This window comes from Mus pahari, chromosome 16 (assembly GCF_900095145.1).
Source record: "Mus pahari chromosome 16, PAHARI_EIJ_v1.1, whole genome shotgun sequence".
NCBI lineage: Eukaryota > Metazoa > Chordata > Mammalia > Rodentia > Muridae > Mus > Mus pahari.
In genome coordinates, this window is record NC_034605.1 from 45778791 (window position 1) to 45784240 (window position 5450).

Here is a 5450-nt window from a genome sequence, read left to right on the forward strand (position 1 = left end):
CTCTCTCTTACACACACACACACACTCCAAGGCTCAGGGACCATTGTGGAAGAGAGGACAAAATGTAAGAGCCAGACATCAGGAAGGAGTATCACTGGATGTGACAGGGCTACCATAGTTATGAACTCACAACAGAGTGCTGCCTGCAGATTCAACATTCTTCATAGAGTTTAAAGGGGTTCGCAAGCCCCCACTTCTTTCTAATTGGGGAACTATGTTTAATTGGTGGCTCCCAGGGGAAAGAAAGTTTTCATGACATTGCCTTGTATAGTGAAGCCTCTTCCATCCCTAGAATTAACAAACTGAAACAACGCTAACTGATGCTGGGCTCATTTAGATTCGGAGGACGAATCAGACTCTGCCACTTGATTGGAAGGCATCCAGCATCTAGAATATATGGGATAATAGACATGGTCTGTCATGTCTACCTTTAGAAAACATAACCTACAGCATGAAAATTTGCTTCAAGACCCTCACATGAGATTTATCATTTACTGGGCACCACCAGTCAATTTCCACCAAATCACTCTACAAAGGGGTCTTATCTACATTTTAGAAAAAAGGAAAAGGATGTTCAGAGCCATGCTGGCTAGCCATACACTGCTGTATGCTGTGCCCTGGGGATGCATCGGGCCAGATTTCCTCTTTCCTTCGATAAAACTGGGTTAAATGACTGGCATGATCAGGTGAAATGGCTTGAATCCAATCCCAGGGCTGTCGATTCTGCTCTCGTAGCCATTTCTGACACCACTCACATCCCTCTAGGGCCTTACTCCTGTCTCAGTCCTATCTGGACCCAAGTCATGACATCCATCCTATGCGGTGCTTTGGAGCAAATTAAAGGTAGCAACAACAACAACCCTCACCCTGTGGGAAACAGCCTTTTTCCATTGCTCACCCCAAGCAACGCTGCCACTTGCATTGCACCGAGGTGACTGAAAGCAGCATGAAAAATGGCTTCTGAGATTGGCTGTGGCACCGACTTGGCAGGGAACATGGTAATAACCACCTCGTGATACATTATTCTGGAGCCCTCAGATCAGTTTCCTGTCAGGGGCTGCTTTCATTCTGGGAAGTCTTAAGAAATAGCTCCTTGTCTTCCAAACGGAAAGTCTCCAGCCTCAGACATCTCTTATTTAAGGAATTGCAGACCTTCCACAATGAAGCAAAACCAAACTAACCTAAGGTTGAAGCCCTGGTAGACTTAGTATGGCTTTGACAAAGAGAAATCCATGCAGAACGGCGTATAGAGTTGCCCAAGAATAGCAAGACCCAAACATCGACACTCATTAAACTCAAAATAAATGGGAAGAGGGGAGGAAGAAAGAAAAGACTGGCAGAGAGAGGAGTCAGAATGAAGAATGATGTCAGAAGGGAGAAAGAGAAAAAAGAAGGCCGGAAAACAGATGGTGGACAGCTCTCAGTTTACCCACATAGAAGAATGGAAAGAAGATGGGAGGGTGTAGGAGAAGAGAAGCTCATACCACTCTGCCTCCCCACGGACTCCCTGACTCAATCTCTGATGCTTCATGATAGCCTAGCGGCTCTTAGTCTTAAGAAAAAAAAAAAAAATAGTTTCCATGCAACGACAATACAGTCACTATCCTAGCAAAAGTTCATAGACCCACCCCCCATAAGAATCTACTGTCTTTACTCCCTCAGCAGAGCCACGTGCTCAAGACTGGAGCCTGTCTCAGACCCCAGAGTGCCCAGAAATTCCATTGGCATCTTCTTGTGTTGGTATCAAGCCTAGGGCACTGTCTATGTAGGTCAAGTCCTGTAGGTGTAAGATTGAGAGCCGCTAGGTCACCGTGAAGCATCAGAGACAGGGGGTCTGGGGTAGGCAGAGTGGTGCCAGCTTCTCTTCTACAGGCTCCCATCATCTTTCCACTCTTCTATATGGGTAACCAGTCTTTCTACCGGTTAAAGCCCCAACAGACTAGAACAGCAATTCTCATCCTGTGGGGTGCAGACCCCTTTGGCAAACCCCTATGTCCAAAATATTTACATTACAAGTCATAACAGTAGCAAATTTTCTACTCTGTGACACCAGTGTATTTTCTATTTATTTTCCTTCGAGAAGGGTTTGTTAAGCCTTCAGCCATGCACCACCGCCCATCATGTGGTCTAGTTCCATGTTGTGGAAACAAAAGGTAGAAAACAGTAAACCGATGTGCAGCAAGAAAACAACTTGTAGAACATTCCAGAGCCCAGTGAGTAGAATGTGAGGCTTCTGATTGGGGGAAGGGGGTGTTTAAGATCATCTAAAACCCCTGGTTTTGAAATAGATTTTGTTTTGCTTTGCTTTGCTTTGCTTTGCTTTAACATTTTTGGATCCACAACAAAACTGAAATCAAGGGGCAGTATCTTTTGATCTCCACAACCCACAGCCTTCCACATTGTCAGCATCTGAAAGCTGCACTCATTATAACAAGTTACCTTTCAACACCACACCCTGGTTCAGAGCTCATGTCAGGGTTCACACTTGGTGCTACATGTCCAATGGGCTTCCACAGTTACATCATGATAGCAATGAATGAGAGTTCTCCTGGCGTATGGTCTTTCCTTGCATAGCCAGTCTTTCTACTGGTTAAAGCACCAGTAGACTAGAGCAGTAGTTCTCAACCTGTGGGTCTCAGACCCCCTTTGGCAAACCCTTATCTGCAAAAACATTTCCATTACAATTCATAACCGCAGCAAAATTTCAGTTATGAGGTAGCAACAAAAAATAATTTTACGGTTGGGGGGGTCACTATAACATGAAGAACTACATTAAAATGTCCTGAGTGTCCCAGGTCACCATGTACCCACGCCACACCAAGCACTATCAGAGTGTGTCTTCTTTGCCCCGGTTATCCGAGAGTTTGAAGACTTAAATGAAATGTAGAAACATTGAAAATATAGAACCCACATACATTAGTCTTTTGACAAATAAGTTAGCATGTGAAGATGCAATCCATACATGTTGGAGCTGTGATACTTTACCACTATATACTAAGCAGTGTTCATAAGAATGACCTTAACTTGTTCAAAGATAATAATTGAGTTCAAGATGCCTTGTTTATTAAAAATTGGCCATAAATCATCATCTTACTGATTCATTGCTGTTGGGATTAAGTGCAATGTACAAAATGCCTAAGGCAGGATCTAACACTAAGTACTAAGAATATTGATTTGTAGTCATGAGAACAGTCATGATAGTGGTAACAGTCTTGAGTTATGGATTAGGGGAAGGAGTGGGGGAAGATATCTGAATCCCTCAGGCATATATTTATCCTATTGCTCATGAAGATGATGTCATATTTCAAGGTGAACTCAAAGACCACCTGTACATGAGACCTGAGGAGGTCATCATCGTATGATTATGGTACATTGAGACATGTGTTATAATGCATCTGTTATCCTTACACTGGGTCTTCCTGTGTATCACAGGCTGACCTCAAGCGTGTAATCCTCCTGTCTCCTCTGCATGAGTGCTGGGATTACAGGCATCACCATGCGTGGCTATACTAGATCTATTTATAAAAGTGGTGCGGTGACGCGTAGACGGGAGAATCATAAGAGTAAAGAGCTACAGTCAATAGCTGAGCAACCCTTAGAAACGAACCGTATTTGGCCAGACATAGGCATTGTAAGGATGGATATTCCAGGCATAGAAATCTGACTATAAACAAAATCACCGAGTCATGGAGACCGTGTCACAGGAAAAGACACAGACAAAACAGAACCAAGCAATTGAAGCAATGAGGCAAGAGAGAAAAATCCCTGAAGCCAGTTTATAATAAACCTCCAGTGTATGACACGTGGGGATTTTATCCAACAGGGGATGGTTTTCTATTAAAGCCTTTAAGTCGAGAAGTGATATGATATAATGCCTGAGTTTGACGCATACGCACAGTGACGGCAGGGTAGAAAATGATTCTGAAGGGAGGAGGAAGAGCCTCCTTGAAGACCAGGCTTGCATTCTTGGAGTGGCTTGGTTATAGCCAAGACCCTGTGGCTTAGAAAGGTGTCTGGTAGCTTTGATAAGATTGAATGGTTTATTCAGAGGCTTCAAGAAATGAACAGAAAGGAGAAAGATACACAGGACATGGGGTCAAATGTGGCACTGAGGATTCTACCCTCAAACAGTACAGATGGCCCAAAGAAGGAACTTCCTACAAACCCAAGATTTGTTTTTCTCTTATGCTTCCCTGGTGACACAAACGAAGCTAAATCTTTGGTATTATCACAATTCCAAATTTATTTAATATTTTCCTGTTCTACTTAGAAGATACTATTTGAATGATTCTATGGAGTTAGAACCAAGGGAATACAAAAAATCTTTTTCTCTTCATTTATTTCTGTTATTACACTTGTCGTATTATTACATTATTTGTTACATTTATTATAGGGGTACGCATGCCAGAGCACATGTGTGGAGATTAGGGGACAACTTGGGGGAGTCAGTTCTGTCCTACCATATGGGTTCCAGAGATCAAACTCCCGGATATCAGGCTAGCAGTAAGTACCTTAACCCAATGGATCATCTCACTGTCCACAAATTCTTCCTGTACAGCTTCTAGGCATTACAGACAAATGTATTACCACAGAATGAATTCCAACCCCACAATAACTAAATATATTCCAGGGCGAGGTTATCTAATGTGGTGATCACTGTATGTGAATACATGTGACTACTGAGAGCTCCAAATGTGACTTGACTATTCCTGTGATGTGATATAAACATAAAATACAAATTAAAAGTCGGACATAGAAAAAGGAATACATAATGGTCTATCAATGTTTACTAATTACACGTTGAAATCATATTTTGATTATGATAATTTCACTAGTTTCTTTTTTGTTTTTTGTTTGTTTGTTTGTTTGTTTGTTTTATGGTGGCTACTATAAATGTTAAGATTCTGTATGTGGTCCCTATCATAATGATTTCTATCGATGAGTGCTTATCTGTGAAATTCAAATTATTCAGATAATCTGTGTGTTTTCCTATTATCATCCCTTGCCCATTCACAGCTCCAGTCCCCTGATTATTTTCTAGTATATCCCAATGTATCCTCTGTCCTCATTGCTATTGAGAAAGTAGTTACTGTGGCAGCTGTGACAACAGGTTGTGTGGTATTTACTACACCTGCAGGGTGAGACATAAACACCAATCTGTCATTCCACTTAGATTTTCCTCACACATATCTGGTCTTTGCAAGTCAGAGCAGGGAAGCCCTGATGACTGCTAATTCCTCCCCATGTCACTGGCTTCTCTAAAGAGGGTAATAGCAGTCCCTACCGGTTCACTTCAAAGGGATACACAGGTGGCATTAGCAAAGGCAGCTCTAAAAGCACTCCACCCATCTACTGATCACTTCTTTTTTTTTTTTTTTTTTTTTAATTTTTTTTTTTTTTTAATTTTTATAAGTACACTATAGCTGTCTTCCGACACTCCAGAAGAGGGC

At 42.0% G+C, this 5450-nt stretch overlaps 1 protein-coding gene across 5 annotated transcripts in view; it reads left to right on the forward strand.

The window, feature by feature from the left end:
- Phactr1 (phosphatase and actin regulator 1) overlaps nt 1-5450 on the forward strand; it is a 451087-nt gene that overhangs the window by 173930 nt on the left and 271707 nt on the right. The window lies entirely within an intron of this gene.